The following is a 26,806-nucleotide window of genomic DNA, read 5'->3' as shown; positions in this document are numbered from 1 at the left end:
GGTGGACCAACAAAGTGACTGCCACACAGGGTGATGATTTGTAGCAGCAAACTAAAGTTTCTGTGGCCAGCACCCCATGCCTCTGCACTACCCTTAGCTGGCCAGTTTTTCAATAATTAGGTAGTGAAAGAAATATCGTCTCTATACAGTCATGAGAGGTATTAAATGAACAGCTGGCATTCCTGGCATACCACAAACTCACCAAACAGGAAAAGAAAATCAGGGTAGAATATTTTAATGGGTTTTACTCCTAAAAATGGAAACCAGCTATCCAGATCACAAAGACCCCACTTGAACTTTCTGCCTGTGGTCTGACTTGTGATAAGAACTAATTTGTAAGGACAGATTTGACAGTGGGCAGCCACTGTGACTGTGGGCAGCCTCTCACATGGGAGCTTGGATTTTCACCTTCAAGAAAAATGCACCAAATGAAGAACGTGAATTTTAGCATGGTAGTAAAACTTTTTGGAAGTCTGAATACTAATTTTGGTGCCAGAATTGATCCTTTCTGAGTATCTGATTGCCAGGGCTCAGGTTTGATGGAAAAGGTTTAGTGGTGGCAAGCACAGTGAACTGTTCAGAGGCCACACTTGTGGTCTGGAAACCTGGAAGTCTGGAGGGTGTGTAGGGACAGTGGCAATGCAGTGACTCCAACCTTGTCCCTCTAGTATGTTCCACACTCCTGCTTTCCTTCTTTCAGTGCAGTGTACTGCACTGCCTAGGCCTCTGAGCACTTCCTTGGGCATTTTATAAAGAAAAACATGTACAGGAACATAAAATTAACTTTCTTATACTAAGGGGAATGGCAAACTGAGATATGCTTACTGCCAACCTGACCTTACATGAGATCAATCCTTTTCAGGAGTATTCAGAGTGACTGAGGTGCCTTTATTGCAAGGAATGCTGTGTGACAATAAAACATTCAGTAAAGTTTATATTGCTGCTGCCATAACTGAGACATTATATTTAAATAAAACAGCACTCCTTTTATGAGTGCACACTGTAATATGAGTTCTCAACCAAAAGGAAGAGTTAAACTGAAATGTATGTTTTCTGAAGGATAAAAGCTGTCAGATTGTGTGCTGATAGCTGCACGTAACTTTGTACTGGAGAGTAACCTCAGTCACTGGCTATAGCTGCAGAGGTGTGCTGCAGCTCCATTAAATGCAATGTTTCTTCACAGTTATTCTGCTTTGCAGGGAAGCCCTGCAGAATTTAGTCTTTGAATTAATTGTGTTTATCATGGCAGCTCTGAGAGACATAATCAAAGCATCCCCCAAGTCTACTGCCATCAAGGCAAGGCCTTGGTGCGTCTCAGGGTGGGCTTGAATTCAGCCAGTGAGGAAGCTTGTGCTGCATATCACCTACCAGTATCCCACTTGGCTAGTTAAAAATGTCTGTGAGGTCTTTTGGTACTCTTTTTTGTATTCTAAATAAATTCCAAGCTGGAAGCATAGTGAGATTTGACTTCATGGCTTTGACCCTGGTTTAACACACTTTCAATCTGTGTTAAAGATTTCTGTACTTTTAGTTTTGCTAGTACAGCCTTTTCTGTTTCAATTTTTTTTTCTTTTCAATTAATACTTGGCCTTCCTAATGAGCCACAAAATTTTTTCACCTAGGCAATCAGGGTAGAAATCAGTAATATCAAGGTAAGTGGTGATGTGCATCTCTTGATGAACATTAATGGTACCAATTTCAATAATGCTTTCACTGTTAGATAAAAGCTGGCCTGAAGATAATTAATCTGCCTTCAGGAAAAGCTAAGCCATAATAGACTGGGGAAAACATTTGTCCTAATTATGGTAATTATGTTAATTTAGGCTTTAAATAATAAGAGGGTGGCACTTTATATATTTAATATTTCAGTTAACTGTGAATGTTAAGGAAAATGAGATATCTTAGAGATCCAGATTCACGCCAGCATTTCATATAAGCAATGCTAAGGAGCTTCCTGGGAAAAGCAGCAATGTGAAGAAATAAGATGTTGCTGGGCTGTTCCATGTCCCTCTCTCACAAACAGTGTTCAGCCAGGCCTCAGATCTGCAGGTAGAGCACTGCAGCCTGTTTGGAGTAGTTGAGGACCTGACCCACAAATCCACTGGAGACTTTTACTTCCACTGCTTTGGTTGTCTTAGCTGCTTTCCAATCCAGTGGTGTGATCTGAGACTTATTGTACTGAATCTCCCTGGCAGGATTAGAGCAACCTCAAGGCTATTTCCTTCAAAATCAGTCTATGAAGAGAGCTTTCTTTGCAGTGAAATGTCATCTTTATGAATTCAGAATGAAGAAAGATATAATCCCCTGTGACTTTATATACCCACATGTGCCTCAGTATCCTGGAAATTACTGGCTTTCCTGCTCCATACATAGTAGTGATATTAGCTTAGCCACTGCTGCATGTTTTCTAAAACTTTGGTATCAAACCAAGCCAAAGAATCTTCACATCCACATTGTTTTCCCATGCAGGACATGTCCTCTCCTGGTGCCATTGGTGCCCATGTTTCCAGTAAGGCTGGGTTCGCTCTTCAGAAGACAGGCAGCAACTTGCATTGTTTTTTCTTGTGGGCAAATGTATCTCATGTTGCCCTTCTCTGGAGACAAATCAGATTGGGTCGGGCTCTTTTCTTAATGGATACATGAGGAAATACACATTGCAGTTTGTGCAGGCTCTCAGCTGCCTTTGGGCTGGGTATTTCAACACTCTCAGAGAGCAGCTGCACAGCAAACAGCCAGGACCTGCCTTCAGATCCACCACCAATGTGCCTGTGGTGACCTGGACTCTCCTAGGCGAGCTGTAGTTCCTGTAACGTGCATGCCCTCACAAAAAAAATATCCAGAAAGGGACTGAAGCTCCAGCAAACAAGGCTCAGATGCAGGATCAGCTGTGGGAAAGCAGGAAGGAAGGTTTGTGCAGGACTGAGTAGCTGCACAGCTTTGATGGTGGCAGAGAATGCCATTGCTTTAATTCTGTACCTGTCCTGCAACCTTGACATCTCTGTGCACCAGCTGCTGCCTGATTCCCTGGCATGTTCTTCCCCAAGTGAGCCCTGCAGTTCCCCTCAGAGGGCTTCTCCATCCCAGCTGCTGCTCTCTGTCTATCTGTCTATCTTAGTCTCTAATCTGGGCTATAAAGCAGGCCCATTTTCCAGGCAGTGTTTACTGAAAACACAGGAGCGTGCCTGGCTCCCTCGGCCATCCCTCCTCCTGCCCTCCCACTCCTGGCAGGCTGTGGAGGTCAGGCTGCTGCAGGACTCTCCTGCTGCCTGTGGGAGAGCATGCAGTGAAATCAGCAGCCCGTGAGCCCATTAACCCTGACAGGTTTGCTGTGGCATCCTCTGGGGTTAAGGGAGTTCATTATGCTCACAGCCTGTCAAGGTGGTTGACAGCAAAGCAAACAGTGATTGAAATCTTCATTAGAGAGAAAACTGGAGTGCTAAAGTAAAGATTTGGGATAGGAGAACACAGTGAAACATCAAGGCTTTCAGTGAAATCAGTAATTTTAAAATGAATTTTCTAAAGAAGCAGAGAAGAGATAATGAAAAGGGTCAAAAACAATAAGGGATAATTATGAGGTTGGTGTCATTCACAAATGGCACTGGAGAGCTGGCAAGAAGGAACTGGAACTTGCTGTTAGTGCTTAAATTAGGAAATATTTATCTTTAATGAAAAAATACATTTGAAATTGTAACTTCCTTGAATTTAGTGCTGTAGATTAATTCTGACTATGTATTCAGTAGTTATGCTCATATTTCTGTAGCTATACACTAACTTTTGGGAAGAAGAAACCACCTGGAGCTGCATCTTTGTCCCTGTTTCCTGGCAGCTGGGATTGTGACAAGATAATTAGGGCCTTTGCTTGAATAAAGCATTTCTAGATTTCTTTGCAGCTTCTTCTGAACTAATCTTCCCATTCTTATCCACCTTGAAAAGATTACTTGCCTTATTCTAGGAATGAGAGGAGCTGAATTCTTTGTCTTGCATAATTTAAAAAATATTTTTATTTTTTACTTTGGACTTAAAGGCAGTAGAAGGAAGTGAGCTGGGCGATTTTTTCCCTTGATAACAGCTCATTTTCTTGCCTGGTGTTGTCACTAAAACTCTACAGGCTGTTGAAACAGTGTTGTAATGGGGCAATACTGAGCCTGTAGGATGCACACTGAGCACTGATGTTTTAAAAGAGAGACTTTTAGGAGCCTTCCCCACTCTTGTTAAAGCCAGGACACATGCCTGCATGTCAATGGAAGCAAGATAAGATTTCAAGTCCCATCTTGTGTCCTACACATTTTCCGGTGTGTCCGGAAATTTCAGTTATCTCCACTCATGGCTAGAGATCAGGAGAGCAGTTTGAATTTTTAGTCAAATAAGCCAAATAAACCTCTATCTTCTCTAGTTATATATTTATTCAGTAATTAACCCAACTTTCAAGCTCACAAACTAGTTCTTTGTCTCTTTAAATATTTGTCCTAGGGGTTAGGAGCAATCATTTTCAGGGAAGATGAAGAGACACAAGAGGGATTGGTCTCTGAGCCAGAATGGCCAGGAGCTCCTCCATGGTCCCACATGAATGTCAAGGCTCTTTTGCACTACAGCCCAATCTGATGTCAGCAGTTTTAACATCCTTGGACACTAGCAGGATATTTTTGCACATGGTTGTGTGTTTGTATTTCCTATCCATTTTTATTTCTAGGTAAACAACAAGGAAAGAACATCTTTTCCTATTCCTTTCCTTTCCTTTCCTTTCCTTTCCTTTCCTTTCCTTTCCTTTCCTTTCCTTTCCTTTCCTTTCCTTTCCTTTCCTTTCCTTTCCTTTCCTTTCCTTTCCTTTCCTTTCCTTTCCTTTCCTTTCCTTTCCTTTCCTTTCCTTTCCCCTTCCTTTCCTTTTCCCTTCCTTTCCTTTTCCCTTCCTTTCCTTTTCCCTTCCTTTTCACAGTTTAGGACAAGGAAGAATTTTTGTTCAAAAAATACTCTTAAAAGGAAAATTCTGATTATCTGTTTTGTTGTAGATGTTAGCAAAAGACTCAGAGAAATCCCAGCTACAGTGAAAGTTGGTATGAAGTTCCAGAATGTGGGCCCTTTTAGTAGAGAGTAACTACGATAATTAAATATTGATGAAAAATTGTATCAGAAGAACTGAGAAGCCTGCTTTTATGTAATTATCTATTAAAAAAAAAGAGATATTTCAAAGTAATATTGAGAAAAAGTACCATTTTAAAATGTAATTACCTACAAAACAAGATCAGTGATCTGGAAAGAAACCAGTTTTACTTAACTAGAAAGTAGTTGCCAAGAGGTTTATTCCATGAATTAAATTTTATGGATTCTATATTAAAAAACTTCTGCAATGTAGCTGAACAATTTGTTCCTGTCTTCACAGGAGCTATGATAATAAATGCCAAGGGGTTGGATGTGTAGGTTTTTCATCCTCACTAGGGGTCTTCATTAATTAGAATCTTTTGGCAGCCATTCTTTCCTTTCTGTTTGAATTGTTTTTAGTAAAATGAAAGGGTAGCATTTCACCTGAAGAACTAAAGAAATTTATTTCACTCTTATTACTGAAATGATCTTAAGCAGAATGTTGGGAGAAAATTCATTTAACATTCCTGTCAACCTTGATGATGTTTGCTTCTCCTGATGGTCTTTTCTATTTCGTCTTTCTCTGATTTACAGCATAATGAATTAATAGAGTCAGAACTGCATCTTACTTCAGGCAGAAGAAATAATTGGGGAAGCAAAGCTACAAACAGCCTGACACCTCTGAAAATCAATTAACTCATTAAATTTGGTCCAGAGTTTGGTATTTTGATTTCTTATAATTGAACATTTGCATGTAACATCTGTGGAAGCCTTGGGAATGAAAACATATATATAATAAATTATATTATTTGTACTCAAGCTAATATTTATGAAATATGGAAAAAGATGTTTTGTAGTTTGGCTTTTTGTTGCATTCAAGTTCAGGGGATTTGCTGTGGACTTTAAAGCAGTTACCTTCCACTTCTCACTGTTTCTCATTCAAGTGGAGCAGGAATCACAGGATTTGCCTGGCTGGAGGATGATGAAGACACTGCTAGCTGCTGAAAGAAATTGAATACAAATTGGGAAATTAAATGCTATGAGGCATTGCAAACATTAAATATTTTGTTGTTTTCTCTTTAGAGATCACTGCATGATGTGACACATGAAGGCCTTTGGAAGCTGAGGTGCCTGAGGGCTGCTGGCTCAGAGCAGGGCTGGCCAAGGGACCTTCTCTGAAATCCCTTCTCCACACAGGAAGAGAAACATTTGCTCATCTGACGGTGCACCTGGAACAAATTTGCATGGTCTGTTGATATTTATTAGTGCAGGTAAGTGAGGAAGAGTTTAAAGATTTTTCATTTCAACTTCTTTGAATTATGCATTAGGGTGAGTATGCTCAGAGCCTTTTGTATATGCATTTTATTGTCCAGTTGGTATTTTCTCCTGAGATGTTCATTAGTTCAATTTCAGCTTTCAGATAAGCACCAAGGTGGGAGTGGGTTTATTTTAGAGGAATGAAAAAGACAGAAGAATTTGCTTTATATCTTTGCTGCCCAAAATCACACTTAAAAGATCCAGCTGTGAAAAATGCAGGTAATAGACTCTCTGCTCTGTTAGGCAGAGGTAAAAGATGAAAGATAAGCCTGCTGGCAACCAGAACACTATTTCAGGTGCTTCTCAAGTGTGTTACAGGCAAGTATACAAAGACATTTCATCATATCACTGATAAAGATTGTGCTGTATTGAACTGATCTGCAAACATGCAAACAGACTAAACTTGTGTGTGCATTGTGCCTATGTGTGCATCTGGGTTTATGGGCAAGTGGAAGGACAGCTTTTCAAGAGCTTTGTAGTAAAGTAAGAGAAGCTCATTGCTCATTAACTGCTTTCCAGTTGTTCTTTTATTTTATCTCTGTTTAGCATTTTTAGTGCATGGGAGTTCTAACTCAGCAGTACAGCTGTGTCATGACAGAGTAGCAAAGAGCATTTCCAGCTTTAAGGGCTAAGGCTTTATAAAGGTAAGGGGATAAAAGGAATTTACAGCAACTGTGCTTGACTTCCTTTTCACTGTCACTGCTTCTGGAAGCTGTTTTGTTCTGGCTGCTGATTAACTTCTTCAGTGGTTATTTGAAAGTCAGCAAACAAAGATTGTTTCTAAGCTGAAAACAGTTATCAATAATATAGGACTGGAACATTTGAACAGCAGCTCCCGTCTCCAAGAGCACACATTTAATCCTCCTCAATGTTTTTAACATTAGAAACATGGTGACTTTCCACAGTTTTGTTCATATTACCTTGGATGTAAATATCCTTCCTAAAATGTGTGGATGTTTTTTGACAATGTTTCTTTTTGGTAGGACAGACTAGAGTTTCACAAGAGAGAAAAGTAAGATCATAAGGAAACAGGTTATAGCAGGGCAATAAATGAGTGGTTTGCCAAGAAAATATGCATAAAGTTTTAAAGCCTGAAAGTAGCACATTCTACTTTTTCCCTCCCTGAAACCCTTGTGAAGGATCCTATTCAAGATGCCACTTAGTCTGTGACTGTTGATGAAGTCTGTGTCATCATCACCAAGAATAACCAAGATGTTGAGCTAGTTTTAATTAATTATATGTGGCAGGTAATGAAGTATGGGATATTTTGGATGCTGTTTATCAGGCATAATTGGATAAATCTGACAATACCAACTGAGCTTTGTATAGGAATGTAAATCCTGTTGTCTGGATGGGATTTGTGGAAAGAGGAACCCTGGTACAGAATGAACATCTGAGTGGTGCCTTTCTCATGAGCTCCGAAGGGATTGGTTTTTGCACCCTCTTGCAAGGGTCCCATCTCTGTCTTCAGTCCTGGCACCAAATTCAACTACTAGGTTTTTATTCAAAAGTATTAGTGGAACAAATAATAACTAAGTTCTCTTCTTGAAGTCAGATCTGAGATGCTAAATATGTCTGTCAGAACCTTCCTGGAAGAATGGAAATTTACAGTAAATGCATCACAGAAAGCAGAAATATTATTCTCTATTATAGTTCTGCACAGCTCAGCAGATAAAGCAGATACTTTGTGCAAGCCTGGCAGCAGAGATAGACTCTCTCAGAGGCATTTTATTAATTTTTCAAGAGTATAAATCAAGACAATTTCATGTTGAATAAAGAATTAAATACTTTTTGCTCTCATTTCCGGACTCTCAGTAATCATTAAGGAGACAGTAAAAGGACTGCAAGGGAATTAGCTTTTTGACCCAGTATTCACCAACAGTAGATTCTGCTAACAGTGGGAATAGTCTTAATGAGAAGTTTGCAAGTGAAAGATTTATATACTTTCATTATAGGCAGATTTTGTGAGATTTTTAACTCTGTGGCCTGAATGAAAGCTTTGAGTCAATTACTAAGAAAATAGTAAGAGTGGCTCTGGTGCATGAGATATCCTGCCTTAGGAAAAAGGACATGTGATTAACTTCCAGGTCCTGGTGCTGAGATTCTGCTGAATGGCACATGGTCTTGCACCTCCATGCCTTTCACAGGATCCCTTCTCTTCCTCTGAGGTCAGTGGAGAGGAGATAAGCAGCAGCCTTTCAGAGCTGAGACAGGAGGCAGATGGCAATGTAGGTTATCATATATATTCATCATATTCTAACTCCTCTTCATAGTTCCTTAATTCCAGACTACTGGGTCTTCAGAGCACACATGTGCTGTACAATAGTTGGATTTGTCACCCTGCTGTAAGTGCCAGCAGGAAATAATCTGTTTAGCTTGATCCCTGATCTGTCTTTGTGTGGGAAAAGTAGGCAAGGGAAGGTAAAAAGGGGATAATATTCTGCTGCTGTTCTGCAGCGTGTCTCTGGCAGAGACCTAATCCCAAGGGTCAAAAGCTGAGAACATCAAGCAACTTTAAGCTAATAAAATAAATGCTTGGCAGTCCTCCTCCATAAGGAGCCAGATGCCTCAAGATTTAACACATGGATGTGCCTTCTCTGCACAATCTTATCCCATCCACTAGTGAGTTAAAATGTCCAATTTGGAAAAAATTCTCTGTTCTGCTTCAGCAGGGGCTTCTCCTTGTCCTGGCTAGTGGGAGGAATAACAGAATTTATTTGCTTGAGCAGGTGCCCATGGAGCCATCCCATGCCCCAGATGCTCAGGGTTACCTCAGGGTTATTCATGGTTCCTATGGGACTATTTCTGTGAAAATTATGGTAAGGCCAGACATGTGCCAGTTAAATTGATCTTCAATAAGTGATTTTTTTTTAATGTACTAAAATAATACTGGTCTGCAAAGGTAAGATATATTCTGTTGAAGAATCTTCAGTCCACTTCACTGAAATTCCAATTTTGTCCATTTTACAAGGCCTGCCTTATATCAGTGGTTTATTTTATCAGGATATTCTGTTAACATTGCCAACATGGGTTCAATAAGGTAATAGGAAATATATTTCATTCAAATGAAAAAAGCTAGGAAATCCAAAGGTAAGCTTTATAAAGGCCATATTGCCACTGAGTCCTGGGAAGATGGCTGCATCTCTGAGAATGAGAAATGGGAAATGTAGGAGTTTCTCCTGAGACTTAGCACAGTGCATTGGCCTTCCTGAATTTGAAGGATACTCTTAAGATAAACTGCAGGAAATGACAGGAACCGAATCAAGGATTTGACCAAATCACTTTGACCAACATTCCTCTTTCATGTTAGAGCAAAACAATGTTGCAGACTGACTTATAATAAATTGCTGCTTAATAAAGCCAGAAGTAAGTCATCTCTTTTCAGCTAATTCCTGTTCAGCTTCCCCAGCTATAAACCCTTATTAAAGAAGCTTTAGCAGCTGTACTGTTCTCTGAGGCATGAAAAATCTTGATTAAAGCCACTATACTGGAGTCAATGAAGCTTAAACCTTGATATACTGGGACAAACGGAGGGCTCAAGCCAGCTTTATGTTCCCCAGTGTCCTGCTGGCCAATCCACAGACGACTGCTTGTTTTTGAGTCTGCAAAGCAGCTTGCCAGACCTCCTGCCTGTCAGATAAGCATCGTGTTATCTGTGCCTATCTGCAAGGTTAAGAGCAGCCAGGAGAAAGCAGTGGTCACCAAAGAAAAGATATTTAAGCAACTTGGGGGATGAGCTTCTGGCATTCCTGCTTTTGACAAAGAGGAGTTTTTGGGGGGAAAGATCATGGATTTTACACTTCAGGTGTTGGGTTTGAGGAGTACAATTAAGCTGGTAGTGCAGTTTTTTTAATAGCTCTAAGGAAAGCTGTGCCTCACAGTGTTATTTAAATCACCATGCAACTGTAACTTTATTAACAGTGCTAATGCAAGGTGATTAGTGATTGATACAAGTCAGCTGTGCTGATAAATTAGGTTCTGCTCTGAATAATATCATGTGACTGCAAGGAATGAAACCTAGCACAGAATTGGAATGCTGGCCACAGATACAATGGTACTGCAGTCACTGGATTAACACTGAATCAATGAGTTTTGATTACTTTATTTTTAATATTAATATTTTTTCAGTTTATTCTGGCTATGATGTAAATGATTTTGAATTAGACCTGAAAAGAATGGAAACAGCTTTATGTAGAAATTGATCTTTGGTTTTGTTTGGTTTTGGTTTTCAGTCCTTGCAACAAATGAAATATATTTAATTAGTTTTACATTTGTTTTAATTTTTTATTTTCCCCAGAGAGTATTATAAAATATACTCCCCCAGATAATGAACTGCTGAAATATTCTGATGAAAAGTACATAAAAAACATTTTGATTCCTTAATTGGTAAATTTAAAAAATTATTGTAAAAATTAAAAAGCTCCAGAAACATTGAGATTATACTGCGAGAGATTTAGTCTGTAAACTAAGCCTGGAACCTCCAACTCATCAGTTGCTATTGCAAAATATCTGAGCAAGAAAAGAAGGGATAGTAGCTGGACCAAGGCCACCTGAACAAAACACTGATTGGGAGATTGCAGTTATAGAATCAAGAATCATGTAAAAACATTTTTTATGATTAATGAAGATTGGTTAACGAGTAACTGGCAAAGAACAGATCGCACCTCTCTAGCTGGTTATTTAGGTGTCATTTGGTTTAGTGATATCACAGAGCTATTGTGTTTTATTTGGATAACCTTGTCTGATACACTAAAAATCACTGTTTTTACAAGATTGTTTCTTTTTCAGTTAAAGCAGAAAGGCTGAGTCATTGCTCTTAACCCATCTGTACACGGGCAGCCTCTGAAGTCCATGCCAGCATGTTTGGGGAAAGGCTCAGGAAAAGTGAGAATGTATGGTTTTGTGGGTGCAAATGGCAGAAATTCAGGCCTGTGCACAAACAAAAATTCTGTTCTAACTGCAAATTGAGAGAACTTTCAATTTTGTTTCTTGGGGTTATGGTATAGAATGCTCAAGGCACTATTGCTTTTAAATGTCTCTCAGAAGTTGGGTGTTACTGCTGAGGCAACATCGAAGAGTGATATTACAGAAGTAAAGATAAATTCTGAGGATAAATTCTGTTGCCTAGAATGGATTTATTTGTTCCCTGTGTTTAAAATGTATCTTCTTTGCTCACAGGCTCACAAACATGTGTCATGGTATGTCATTAAATACATCACAGATCATCTCATTTTCCTTTTTCCATTTCATCTTCTTTCTTTGTAGTCTGCTGTTTCTTCTCTGCTAACAGTTTGTATCTGTTTAGGTGAGAAAAACCTAAGGTTATTGCACAAAAAATGTTATTCTTAATCCTTTTCTGCTAGTATAGTTGAGCTTTTTAGCTAACAATTTAGGCAAATAGTAACAGATTTTTGGTGATCTGATTTGAAGGAATTTTTTTAGTACAGTAAACCATGTACAGCTTGCTTTCTGTGGGAAATGAGGCAAAATAAGTTTAAATTTTGTTAAGGAATTGGTTCTAGCTATTCTAACTATTTTCTTGTGCTAGAGACCACAGGAACTAAAAGGAAAGAGAACCAGTATTGTGTCAATATCAATCTGGGATATTTTCTTTGCAGTCACACAAATCATAAAATACTCACGTCAAAAGGAGAAATAAAATCATTCTTATTCTAAGGGCTTCAACTGTTACTATCTTTCATATTATAAATACAGTTCACAATAAACTTACACCTTTAGGGTGAACCTGCAGGACAGAGGAAATCGAAAAGACAACTTGAAGATAATTAACTTGGAGATTGCACACAAATTCAGGGAAACACCAAGTCAGATTAGTTTAGACCTTGCTAGGAAGCACCAGTTTCATGCTGAAAAAAGCAGTGTTTGCTGGAGAGATATAGACCAAGCACATCATTAATAAGCACTGCATTTTCCATCTGTCAGGAACTCTACTGCCAAGGTGTCTAAATTGAGGAACTGAAATCTATACCTGGTGCAGGTACTGTAGGAACTGCAATGCTCCCACTAGCACTGCTCTGTCCTGTGCCCAAACTCTTTTATTTCTTTCCTGACTACTGCACAAAAAGGATTATAAAACATTTCACTTTGGGGAAGTCTTTAAGAGTTAGAACAAGACAATTGCCTTATGTAGTTATCTATGCACAAGTCTGTTACGCCACTTTTGTGGAGTGATTTGTGTATGTAATCTTTGGGAAGCCATGAAGACAAGTTTAAGTGCTCTGAAGGATTCTTTGCTGGGTTACTAGGTTGCTTGTAATTCGTAGAAGACAAATAAAAAGGTCTATAATCAGCAGTCACTTCTAATCCAAATATCCAAAACCTAAAACACAGTGCTGGCTGCCAACTCCCACTGTCTTGGCAATATGTTTAGAAAACAGTTAATATAGAAATATAGAAACAGTTAATATAGAAAACAGTTAATATATAACAGTTGATATAGACCAAGCACATCATTAACAAGCACTGCATTTTCCATCTGTCAGGAACTCTACTGCCAAGGTGTCTAAATTGAGGAACTGAAATCTATACCTGGTGCAGGTACTGTAGGAACTGCAATGCTCCCACTAGCACTGCTCTGTCCTGTGCTGTTCTAGGACAGCCCACTGCCCTTTTGCATCCCAGGGTATTTTCTGCTAGTGTACTCAAGTGGGCAAAGACAAATTGTGAATAAGTGTGAATAAAAATGCTCCCACGTAGGCCAGAGTAAAACTAATTTACCTGTTATAATTATAATTTGCATTGAATTAATCCCAGACACTAATGAAGATTAAATGATTTCTGCTAGGACTGATTTAAGGGGGCAATTTGAAAACAAGGTGTAGGGGGGCAAAAAAGAAGCTATATCTAATTTGAGACTCTAAAATATTCTGTATTATAGAGACTTTGGAGGTACTTTGTTGTATGTGCAAAGCCCCCACCAAGGACTGCCTTTCCCCTCTTTTGTTATGCTCAACTGTTAACAATAATTGTCCATAATTCTGCAGCACAATTGATTTGGTCACTAGGCAGGTACATCCTTCTGTGTAAGCTGGAGTGTAAATAATAGAAATAAGAGGATGATTACAGTCATCATCCATGTCTCCACTGCATTTAATCGACCTCAGGGATTTTTTCCATTGCAGGAGATAAAGTAACTATATGTGAATAGTGGGTTATTTGATCAGTGAAGTGTTTTTTAAATAGCCTGTACTTGATTATTCCCTCAGCCTTGGATTGGTGCCTCCACAGGTGCATGAACTGCATTTCTCTGATTTACTCTTCATACTTGGAAACCTGGTCAAAGCCTTGAATGTGGAGATATGACAGAACAAGTGTTGTGATTATCATCTGCAATAATGCAGCTTTGCTGTAGAGATGATTTATTAACGCAGGATTAAAACCCATTACCTCACTGAAACAGTGCTATGTCTCCCTTCCAGAGACATCCCCACAAGCAGAGTGCCATGTGCTGCATGGCACAAATTAGTAGTGCAATGAAACTAAATTTCTGGACATTTCAGGTCCAATATTGAGCTGTAAGCAGTTCTCTCAGGGCATTGTGTGCAGGATAGTTTGTACTCAAGAGAGAAAGTTGCCTCAAGGGAACCATTAGTAACAAAACCCATAAACTAGGGGTGAGGAGAAGGCCTGTTTGAGGGCTAATTCTGTCTCTGGTAGGCTCTGCTTTGATCCCACTCTCATGTTACCCTACAACAAGATGAAAAGTCACTGTGCTAGAGCCTATGAAGGGCATCTGTGGCACGAGGAACTCCCTGGTGCCTTACAGGCACTCAGCACACACTGTGAGTGCTGCAGGCAGCTGTAAATGACAGGAATCAGTCGTGTTAAGCTGATGTTGCTCTTTCTCTGCTCTTTCTCATTTTCTGGGAAAATGAGCAGCTGCACCAGGATTGCATTCTTATTTCTCAAAAGCATCCAAGCACTGGGCATGCAGTGTTAGTGCTTCTTGCCACAACTGGAATTCTGAATCAGGAGCCACATGGATGTTTTCACATCTTAATTGACTCCACAGCAGGCATCCAGGCTTAGAGCAGAAATCCACTATTGCAAAGAAACCAAATGCTTTAGGGGATCCTACATTCTGTACAGGGTTAACAGGGAAGCAGGAGGCCTTATTTATGTGGAGTACAGGACTTGCCAAAGCTGAAGAAATACTGTTTTCTTTCAATGATTAATATGCTCAGAAGAAGTGTAGCATTTGCTGCCAGCTTTCATTAACAAATCAATGGAAAACAAACCCGTGTGGTAGGGAGTGTGTCTGGGAACAGCTTAAACAGGACTGAGCTGCTTTAGATTTCAGCTGTTTTCTTTAGCACAACAGTGTAGAGCACTTTCTTGTTTATAGGATAAACACAGGGGATTGAAGTGATCTGTGTAGCACACAGGAGAGGTTGCCAACCCATAACATTCTGCAGAATGCAAAAATTCCATAGCTGCTCCCTTGGGAGTCATAGGCTACAATCTTCTTGCATGTTGGTTTCAGTGTAAATAGCAGTTAAATCATCTGGACAGACAAACTGCCAGGAAAACTTTGAATAAAGTATTAGTTCATTTTCCTTCTTTCATAACACAGGTTCAGCAGACTGAGAGCTCAGCCAGCTATTGGTTCAGTGGCAATTCACACCAAATTAATATAAGTAATTAGTAAAATTAAGGCTGTAAATGTGTGCATTTTTAGCTCATTCCCAACAAAGACAACTGAAATACAATAGATAACTTTATTTTTAACCTTATTTTCACTTGAGAGTGATCACACAAAGAGATCTCAGTCTGTACATGAATTTGATCTGTGACAAGAACTTCACTGAATCAGCCTCAGGATGTGCAATGATTGAAGTATTGCTTTCAGCATTTCCAGTTGCTCAAGGCTTTTTTTTTTTTTATGTAGATATTAGATTTTTTTTTTTTAATGAGCAGAGACTATTCTAGGCACTAATGTGGCTGTTCTTCAGACACATTGAAGCCTCAGAGCCACCTGTTTGAATATTTGCAAAGTTATTAATTCATGGTGAAAATACCTCAAAATATTTCAGGAGTAAAAACAATAAATACAAACCCATCAAAATATTCAGGAGTAAAACCAATAGATACAAAACCTGAGGGAGGTAAGGCAGCCATCCTTGCAGGTTACAGATTTAGGACAAGGATAGCTTTAGGAATCTAAGATATTTATTCCAAAGCCAAGCACTCTAATCTGAATGACAGTACTGAGAAATATGCTGTACCTTCAACTGTATCTGTGAGCTGTGCTGAAACCAGGGAAACCTTCCCTGTAAATGTTAGATAGGAGACCAGTCCATGTGCCCTGCTGTTCCCATAAAATCAGCCTCTCCCAATTGTCTTCTCTGCAAAGTACAAAATCCCTCCAAACAGAAGAGAATAAGTTAGATTCCAACACCTTAGAATAAAATAAACCTAGAATTCACAAAGGCTAAGCTAACATGCATAAAAAAATGTTTCTATATATCAAATAGATGAAATTAGATTTACAGTTTTCCTGCACAGGATTTTGGTGTTTAATACAGACTTGGTGTTCATGTAGCTGATGTGGTCATGCCCTGAAGAGAACTTTGTATTTCAGAGAACAGAACCTCATCTTCAGTTACATACTGTTAACTATCTTCACCATGCAAATGTGGTTATTTGCTAATGATCACACATCCCTCTGTATGTAATTGCATCACACTTTTCAGCCTTGTGTTTCCTCTGTAGTGATTATGTTCTCTCTGTCTCGTGTGAGTCATCAGACTCCTCAGGCATATCCAGAGTGTGCTGTGCAGATTGATGCACTCAGCAGGTGTGGCAAAGGACAGGGCAGTTCAAGTAAAAGGAAATTGAAATGTATTTTCAAAGAGAATGTACAAATAGCTTAGTGTTTGATTTCCAGGGTGGTGATTAATTGCAAACTGTGAGATAAGAACATACAGGACAAATAACAGTGATAGCCGTTTGATGTATCATGAAGTAGATTCACCTCTGGTTTGAGCTTGCTTTTGGTGGTATGAACTAGAAAGCAGAGCCTGGCAGGCAAAAGGCAGATTTCCCTCTCTGTGGTGAGTTCTGGGGGCTGGAAAGCTGCACTCAGAGGACACTGATTTCACGGGCTGGGATTTTCTGGAAGTCTGTGAGAACTCCTGTCAGATAACATGGTGAAAATTAAAATATAGCCTGCCCACACAATCTCACACCTCTTGCCCATGATGCCTTAAGTTTTAGCTTTCATATTTTCCAGATCCTCTACTGCATTAATATATAATTCTGAACTTCATATGAAGTGTTAGCAAGTTCTCCTCACAGTTCAGTCACACAAAACATTCCTTTTCCAGCCTGAGAACCAAGGACACCATTGCAGCTTCAGGCCCAAAAAGTGGAAGCAACAGCGAATTGAGGAGAGCAATCAGGGAGGATGGGTCTTCATAACCTGGAGCTGTCATTGGACAATTAAATCCAATATTTAAATGGCCTAAAACTTACAAAAGTGTGAAAACTCATGACCTCTCATCCATCTTGAGTCCATCTTGATTGTAACCTCGGCCAGGCTCTTGCACTGCCCAAGGTGTATCCTTTGAAGGCCTTTTTAATAAATACCTACTTCATTCCTTTAACACTGTCCAGCTTCTGTTCTAGGTAGCCTCTCAAGGCATCACCCATGCTCAAGTTAATCCAACTCATTTATTTGTACTTGCCCATGCTAGAAAGCTCATCTTGGCCTCCATATGAATTCTGAGTTCAGAGAAGATGGAGTGACTGTATTGAAGCCCTGAATTCAGATACCAGCAGTGCAATCTGCAGAGTCTGGAGGTGCAGTGTGTCATCAGAATGTGTCCAGCTTATACTTGAGCTAGGTGAAGGACCAAAAGAAATTTGGAGCTTTTACCTCTTTCCCTTGTATTTATAAAGTCATTGTACAATTTGCAGTTCCAGATAAAAGCTGTAAAAGTTGCTGTGTTCCAGATCATAAATTGAGGTGAGATGGCAGTGCTGTGTGATGAGGCTTGCACAATACCCATGCAGCTTATATCTGACTTAAGGCTTTGCTATTAATTCCTCCCTTTCATGAACACAAAATTAACTTCCTGTTCTTTTTACTCCTCTGAAGAGCACATGCTGTTGGATGACACAAGCAGGAATCATTTTCTAGACAGAATAAAATTCCTCGAGGTTTAACTCGGTGTAGTATGATCATCTCTGACATGGTTGTGCATTTCCCCATTACCCAGTGCCTCACACCACTGGAAAATGAAGTTAGTCCTGGCCTGAATGTTCCTGCTGTTATCTAACTCCCACTGTACTTCATGTCAATTATTAACATCAGTGATGATAGAAATCTTAACACATGTTAAGAAACAGGACTCCTACAGAATTTTTGCTAATCTGTATTATTTTGCCCTATGATCTTTCTTTCAGAGCCTACTGAAAGAAAGAGCCTGCTTTTCAGAGCCTACTTTTCTCCATCTCCTTTTCCAATGTGCACTCCCAATTTGAGTGTTTTGGAGTGTTTTTTGACATGTTCCTTTCAGTATTTGAAGGACAGGGTGCAAAAACCATTTATTATCTCTTTCACACTCCAGCCTGAGATCTTTTTCATCATATAGAAGCCTTCTGTTTGATTTAATTTTATCTAATAATAATACCAAGAAGACTTTAACAGAAGTCAGTAGGCACCACTAAACTACTTAGCTGAGCCCTCTGATCAGAATATCTATATATAGATATATAGATATATAAACAAATAAAGGAAGTCATGTCTGCCTTAAATGTAGAAAACTTTTTTTGCTGTTGCTGCTGGCTTACTTACTTAATGTTTTTCAGTGAAGAACCTTTGATTTTTTTTTTTTTTCTCAAGGTAATAAATAATGCAGTGTAAAACCTGCTAACTGCCAGGAAAGGGAAGAGTCTAGTCATGTAGAACTTGGGGTTGGGAGCAGGAGGGGGCAGATGGATGTAGAGTCCAGGCACTTGGATTGAAGCATGAAAACAAGGGGCTGGTTTGGCTTTGCTCCACTTCCAGTACAGGTTTGGGGCAGCACATACTGGGGAGAAGGAGCTTTGTGTCCTGCAGCTGGGAAGACTGAGCGGTTCTCCAGTCAGGAAACAGTAACCTCACCACACCACGTGTGTTGGGGATGGAGGGAAAGATGACTGAGCTGTATCTTTCTGCCAGTTCTTTCCAGAGGATACAGTTTTAAGATTTGTCACCTGGCAAAACAAAAAGGGGCAAAACAAAAACATGGTTACACGCTGAATCTGACTCAGGAGGAGTTTGGGGAGTGAGAGAAGTGTAAGACCAAGCTTGCAGTGTGCAGCTCCTCAACAGGATAAATGATGACAGTGCCTGATACTGAGTAATGCCACCCTCATGGTTTTTCACTACCACAGTCTAACTGCACATAGGCAAATGGCATAATATTTACATCCCTTGTGTATCTGAATAATGCTGTGTGCATGGGGCAATGAAACACAAAGATCAGCTAAAAAAAGAACCTTTTCCAGCTGGAATTTCCCCACCTGCATGGAGTCATATCAGAAGAGCTGTTCTGGTGTTGCAGGTCTGAGTTAGGGATCTATTCTGAAGAGTCACCATCTGTCACTTTTTCTCTTTTCATTTCTCAACTAGATAAAAAAGCTGTGAGAACTAATCCATAGATGGATTAGTGTGCTCATGGGAGTGTGCTCATCCTTCCTTGCAAGAAAACTGATCTCTGAATCAGAATCTTAGAGGAGTCAGCTAAATGTCAACAAGGTTGTAGGTTGCATCTGCACAGTCCATACATTACAAGAAGCAGGAGTATTAAACAATACCAGAATGAATCAGTGATCCAGGCATGTAGAAGATCTACCTATAAATTCCTGGAACTTACATAATTGCAGAGCCCACTTGTGTAGGTCAGTCATGAAAATATTGTTCCTTTTTTAAGTCAGGTGTCTTTTATCTTTTTTCAGCTCTAAGGTGATTCATTCTGAAAGTTTTTCAGTACTCACTTTATTTCTCATCAAATCACTCATTACATGTGTAGAAACCTTATAAAATTAAGAGTATCTAATTGAATTACTATTTGAAATGCAGAAGTCTTACAACAGGTTCCCCCAATGAAATTTAGGAGAGCAGGACAAATTCCTACTTAGAGAAGAAGCAGTGCTAGATTCTCAGAAATGAAATGAGCCTGCAAACAGTCTGGTGAACAAGGAATAGGAGAAAGGAACTTGTTATTGCATTTTCCTTTGTGTTAACTGTGTTAGCTGCTGAACTGCACCACATGCATGAGATAGAACATCTTTAACCTTGAGTCCTTGCTCAAATTCTGTGTTTTCTCAAGCTGTGTGTCAGGATAGCTGGAATTGGTATCCAGCCTCACCGAGCTCCTAGGCCAAGGACTGGATGAAATGTTCTGTGTTTAGGATGCTGTGCAATGCCAGATACTGCAGATGTTGTGTTGTTTCACAGGGTGTTATTTCATGTTCTCAGGGAGAGAGGAAATTGATTGCTAGATGTGAGCACAAGACCAAAGAGTGTGGAGTCAGCTCCTCTTCCCCTGTAGCACTGCTTATCTCCCCCAGATCACAAACAGGTTGTGTGTAGCAGGATTCAGGCTGGCAGGGCAGCAAATGCAGCTTACCCCGGGATGCACAGAGGAGCAGGGCACTGCTCTCTGGGAGGGTTTAGCACTTGCCCAGCTCCTACTGACCCAGCACTGCAGGGGTTTGATGCCATTTCAATGTCCCCTGTCAAGGGTGGCTTGGTCAGTCCATAGATAATTCCCTGCAGGGTCAAAACACACCATGCTGAGCACAAATAACCTGGGAAGATTTGATACATTTGGGATGGATATCATGTAGAAGATCCTGACCATATGGAAAATGTTTCAGATTATTCCATTGTGCAATCACTGGGCACTTGACTGATAACAGGAGTAATCCATTGTGTTTCAGGTCAAATGCTTTCTCAGAAACAAACCCAAAAATAACAACAAAAAATCACTGCAGAAAATCAGGAAAAAAAGAATTTTTATTTTGCAATGTACTACATTTGGGTGGTAGAAGCATGTTAAGTAGCAGTAGTTGTAGAAGCGCTGTTAGAAATTTTCTCCTTAGTACACAGGATTTATGATTAAATTAATCGCACCAATTTAAGGAATAAATCAACTAAGCATTTTTCTGGAATGAGAGAAGTTTTGTTTTGGAAAATTCAATTGGGTAAAGAACTTCTTGTAATAAATGATGTGCTATGGGTTATGCAGTGATATACCAGTATCAAAGCACTCAGCTGACCTTGGACATTACTGAGGGAATTACAGCAGAGGCACTACTTCAGTGAGCCAAAAAGTATCCAGTTAAGATATATGGTATTATGTTTCCATATAGTTTTATAGCTGTGGTACCGTATGGTGGATATTATCACCACTCTAAAATGAGGTATGGGAGATACAATCTTGTTTGTCTTGGCCTGCTGCACAGTGATGGCAGAAGCTGAGCCTGTACCTGCAGCTGACTCCCAAGCTTGTTCCTTCTCCAAGTCTTCCAAGTACATGCTACCATTGCCATCCCTAAGTCATCAGTGCTCGAAAAAGCACGTGGTGACATGATGAATTTCCAGTAGCAGTACTTGAAGAATACTTGAAGAAATATTAAGGACAGTGACAGGGATTGTTCACCTGGAATGCAGTTATTATCCCTGCTCAGACAAGATTTACATGGGAACAGGCAGAGAGAATTTTTACTAAAATGGTCAAGGAATTGGAAGATTTTTTCATAGTATGAAAGACAGAAACACATTTAATTAAACAAAACAGAAGCAGTGTAAGGGCTAATTGATAATGTTGATACAAGAATCAGAACATATAAATTTGTGAAGACTAGATCTGCACTGGAATTTTTATATAAAGAGAGAGGGAAAAAAAGTTTTCTGTGATGAAACAATACTTTTATTGAAGGACAAAATGATGCAGTGCCATGAAAGCCAACCATACTACAAGGGATCACCTTGTAGTCAGTGTTCCTTTAATCCTTAATTTCTCTGTACCTTGGAAAGCATGAACAGAGTTACTACCACTTGCAGGCACAGCTATCACTATCACAGATCTTGGCTGCTCCTTGCTCTACACACAATGCCACCACAGTTTTGAATAGACTGCTCACAGTTGGGATTGGTTAAACAAGAGCTGGCATGGAAACTGCTGTGCTGCATCAGCTGCTTCTGTAATCCCTGTGATGCTACATGAACAGCTGCAATGGACAGGTGATATGTAGACAGGCCCTGCCATAGACTTACCTCCTTTTTCACCTATTTTTTAAATAATTAATGTTTACAGCAACATTAATTCCATGCTATCATTAGAGCCTGTTCTTATGCCAAGGCATTATTCCCTTTGTAAGGTGAATTTTCAAATACCATGCTGCCCTCTTGAGGGTACGTAACATGCTTGGGGGGCTTTATGCAGTTACTGGAAAGAAAATAACTTTTTAATAAAAATTTGTTTCTTATGGAAATAAACAGCTTAGACATGAGCATTTCAAAGCCATCTTTGTGTTTCAGATGTTCCAAAATGAATTGACCATGCAAGTCCTTGCAAATGACTTAATTACTCAATTCTAACTCCATGAAAGATTTAGAGGATTATGTGCAGAAGAGCCAATGGCTATGAGTAGAAATAGGGTTGCTTTCTTACAAACATCAGTCTGTTTAGTTTTGAACAGAGAATTAATTTGCAGAATGGGAAGAATCCTGTTTCCAGTGCCCATCTCAGTGCTCTGGTATTGACCAGCTGTCTTGCACAACACAGTCATGGTCCTTCTGCTCCAGAGTGGTGAGTACACAGTGACTGACCCAACCTGTAGTGCAGAGCCCTGGCTGCCTCACGATTTCTCCCATCTGCAGTGTCTCATTTGAAATGTTTGCTTTAAGAGAACTAAATGTGTCTGTTGTTGGCAAGATAGGAATACAGGTGGTTAGAACAAGTGCTGTGAAGGACATGCAAAGTATAAGCATAGAGGAGGGAGACACTGACAGAAATTGCTTCTGATAACTGGGGAGGAAGGTAACATCAAAAAGGAAAGTTACTGGAGTGGCTGTGTGCAAGAGTCTCTCTTAATTGGATTGTTTAGCATGAGACCAGATGGACAGTGGTGGGAATACAGTCAGGTGAAGTAGGTTGACTAATTGCTCATTTTTTATTCATTGTTCTGGGAATCAATTTAAAGTACAGTGTGTTCATCAGAGACAAACAGACTGGAACAAAAGAAGGAGCTGCTTAGGCCTCATATGTTGTTGTGCCACTGTAAGGCTCAGATTGACAGGATATAAGACATTTTAGCCATCTGTCCTCTCTCCTTCTGCTCCCCATGTCTATTCCAAGGGGATCCTAGAGAAGCAGAAGTGTGCTGAGAGTGATTTCTGGTGCTAGAAATTTTAACAGAGCTTCTGCTCCCTGGACCAGAGGCAAAGGTTTCCATTTTTCCATGTAGTTTTAGAATATTTGCTGCCTGTCCTCAAGGGTGTGTTTCAAGCCCCAGCTGTGCAGTCAGGAGTGGCCCCAGAGCCAGTGGCTGGTGAAGCTTCTGTGCCACTGGTGCCAAGGCTGGCAGAGAGCTCCTGGCTGGCAGCGAGGTGGGAGTGACTGGCACCTGGCACAGCCATGCCACAGTCAGGGCTCCCTTTGCAGGAGAACTTTCCATTCCAGCTGCTCTGACAGGAACCGTGGGCTCCTGAAGGGATCTCCAGTCTGTCTGCCTTGACTGGAAACTGGGAATTGTACTTCACTGAGCAAATGTCCATGGAATGGCTAATGCCAATGAACCTCAAAACCACCCCATTGCAGGGAGTAGTGTTACTAAATATAGGAGAAAAATGTATTCTTAATATTATATACCAAATAAACCAATGTCCTTTTCTGGTACTTTCTAAAATTCCTAAAAAATAGGCAGTGGCCCATGCATTTATTTTTTTTAAGAGTAGGTAGAATTACTCCTTGGCTTGTCTTTCTGTATGCAAAATTTCCAGGCCCCCCATACTGTACTTCCTTATGCAGATTTTCAAGTATTCTTGTGTTCCTTCTATAAAAACAGGCACATGGAATGAGTAAACACCACTAAATATAAGCAAAAATCCAAGCAAAAAATGAACTAGAAGTGTTTATAACTGACTGTGAAAAAGAATTCCCCTTTTTCATTGATTGTCTGATAGAAAGCTGAACATTTACTTTACTTTTAAATGATTAAATGCTTGTTCCCTATAGATCAGCCTATGCCTGATTAGGCCTTCAGCTAGAGAAAAGCACCCCCCCCCCCCCGAAAAAAAACAAACAAACCCAAAAGACCTCAAGAGCTTGATTGACTTTGATTTCAAATATGGAATAATGTATTTTAAAATAGTTTTTATTCCTGGTCTGCTGGAATAAAAAGCATAAGCTTCTTCTTGAAAATTAATCCTGTTTACTGACACTGTTATTTTGCACAAACATATTTTTTCTTTCTTTGTGGCAAGAGCTTAACTGAGTTCAACCTCTTTTCCTTTCCCTAGTGCAGAATAGCTTTGCCTTGTTCCTCAAGGCCATGTGACTTCAGCAGCTTTCCTGCCTTTCAACTTTTGCTCACTAAGTTGGAAGGATCTTTTCACTTGTGTTGCTCCAAACTTCTTAGAGACCTGCAAGTTGAAAATATTAACATATGTCCTTGTGCCTTAGGATACTGGTGCATAATTATAGTAAAATAAATACTGAATAGAGAGTTGTGTTCAGCAGCTGCCCATCACTCCTGTGATGTTGGTCTCATATATTTCCTCTTTAAGGTCTGTTTACTAGAGAGGGGAGTAATAGATAAAAAGAATCATAGGATACTTTATTTTGGAAAAGACCTCCAAGATCACTGAGTCCAGCCATTAACCCAGCACTGCCAAGGCCACCACTAAATCATGTTCCCAAGTGGCACAGCCACATGTCTGTTACATGCCTTCATTAAAGGCACTCCAGCACTGCCCTGAGCAGCCTGTGCCAGGCCTCAATCCATGAAGAAATAAGGAAAATTTCCATGGGGACTCTCAAACTAGGGACATAATGACAACTGGTAACAAACAGGCATTTTTTAAAGTCTCTGTTCTATGTTTTATATTTCAGGGGGAGCTGAGTTTTCCAGAGATTTCTTTGAGTCAATGTGTACACAGACACGTTGATGTCTTTGTAAGCCAAGTGTACTCTTGTTGGAATTTTTCTATCATCTGTAGAGCAGTGTAGAGCAATGCTGTTCAGATTTTCTGTGGACACCAAGGGAAAACTTGCTCAGACACCTCACATGAAAATGTTGTTGAGATTCAGACACTTTTCATATGAGCTTTATCGGTTTTCAGAAGTTCATACAAAGTTCCTGGTTTTCCTGCCTTGACAAATTAACGTTCAGTGGGAATGTTGCTCATGCACACTGAATTTCAATATCTGCTGATATCCTGGTGAAACACATCCAGTGTGAGCCTAAGCACCTCCTGATATTTAGGAGGATCTGTAGAGTATCTGTTTATTTGTGTTACATTTCAGCTCTTCTATTCTAACCTCCCCTGTGTCTTATTTCCCTGAACCAGTGTGTTGCACTCTTAAGACAGGAAAGCTCAAATTTTTGTGTGCATTAGGACTATGCATCAGTAAAGAAAAGCAGAAGCTGTGAACTCAGCATCTGCAAACCGAGCTGTTTTACTTATTATGTTTCTTTTTAACCTGCAATTACACAAAACAACTTAATGAGTGTCCATTCATCTTGCTTGAAGCCATATGCCCCTGAGCTTCAGCACTGTCTGATTTCAGGCTAAACAAGGTTGGTCTGGGTTGGTACCAAACTGTGAAGAAGCAGGAAATGACCTTCAGTAACAACACTCACTGCTGGTTCAGAATGGGCACATGGACATCGTCAGGACACTCCTTTTCCTGAGCTGAGACTGAACAAGATGGAAGGCAAAATTTTATTATTAAAGAAAGTTCTCACTAAAGTACAATTTAATCAAAAACTTGTATATTCACACTTGTATGACAGAGTGAGGATCTAAAATCTCTTTCCATGCTTGCATTTTTATATCTATACTAGAAAAACCTATCAGAATAGGAATCAAATAATATGCAGTATTGTTGCATTATTAATTAGTAACAAGTTGTTTCTGTCACAGAATTTGATAGGAGTAAACAAAAGGATATTTGATTTCAACAGAGCCAAATAGGTTTTTGCAGAAATGTTATATAGTGATTCTGTCAAACAAAATTTTAATTTTCAGTGCTAGTTCTGCAAAGATGTAAAATGTAATGTGACTTTATCAGATTATCTGGGCTCATCAAATACTTGTGTGATCTAATTGGTAGAAATGTCTGTAGAGATTGTAGGCTTGAAAGTAGCTAGTATTGCATTATGCAATAACTTATGCAACTGTTTCTATTGCTTTAAGATAAGATATATTTTGCTGGTACAATAATAATTAGATAAGTATAATTAGTAATAGTAAGTTATACAATTTGTCATCTCACTTTCTGTTTCTTGGCAATGGAACATTTTGTTTACATGGTCTCATTCTCTTACTGCATATTCAGTGCTTCTGAAGTAGCACAACTCTGACCTTTTTAGATATCAGACACAGAGCTAAGTTCTGTTGGTTTAGACATAGACTTGGGATCCCAACATGTGAAGCAGCTGAGGCAAAAAATGATAAAAGATGGTGTACATGGCAATACTTCACTTCCTAGTGAAGTATTGAAGGAGGTTCCTGAGGACCTTAATCACAGGCAAAAGGTAGGGAAAAAAACCAAAGACATTTGCACAATCCAAGAAAGTCTGTCTTGGAAAGAAGTTTCCATCTATGGAGGTAATTAGAGAAGTTGATGAGATCTTGAAGACAGAACTTGCCCTATGACTTCTTACTCATTCCTGCTGTACTGGAGCATGAGAGCAGTGGTGAGCTTCCATGTAATAAATATTCTATATATGTATAATGCTGAGAAATTTGAAAGTGTTGGTTTATTCTGAACAGTACTAAAAATTGTACTTCCCTATCCATCAGATCTTCCTGATATGCACATTAAGTTGTAATTTCTTACTTGAGGTGAAGAAGGATTAAAGGAACATTGGTACAAACAATACCCCCTGACATGGCTCAGCTGAGGGCTGAGGAGCTGGGTTGATTTTCCATTGCAGCATTTCTAGTCAGGTCCCAGATGGTGACACATGAGCAGAGATCCCCTTGTCAGTACAGAAGTGATGGAATCACTGCAGCCTGGAGTGTCAGGATCACACTGAGTTCAGTTAAACTGATAGGCTACAAGCCTAGAAATTAAAGTGTGTGTGACAGGATCACAGTCACAATTTAAACACTCTAAAAGCAGTTTGAAATGAAAAATGTATTGAGTGTAAAAAGAGTATTAACAAACCT

The 26,806-nt window shown here is 39.6% G+C and overlaps 1 long non-coding RNA gene across 2 annotated transcripts in view; it reads left to right on the top strand.

The window, feature by feature from the left end:
* LOC144247147 (uncharacterized) overlaps positions 1–26,806 on the top strand; it is a 65,522-nt gene that overhangs the window by 18,079 nt on the left and 20,637 nt on the right. For both annotated transcript variants that reach the window (XR_013340843.2, XR_014958281.1), the window contains exon 3: positions 6,160–6,347. This is a non-coding gene — a long non-coding RNA (uncharacterized LOC144247147). The remainder of the gene's footprint in view (positions 1–6,159; positions 6,348–26,806) is intronic.

Source organism: Lonchura striata, chromosome 13, assembly GCF_050655825.1.
Source record: "Lonchura striata isolate lonStrDom1 chromosome 13, ASM5065582v1, whole genome shotgun sequence".
In the NCBI taxonomy this organism is placed as follows: domain Eukaryota; kingdom Metazoa; phylum Chordata; class Aves; order Passeriformes; family Estrildidae; genus Lonchura; species Lonchura striata.
The sequence above is the reverse complement of the archived record's forward strand: the minus strand, read 5'-3'. Positions and strand labels throughout refer to the sequence as shown.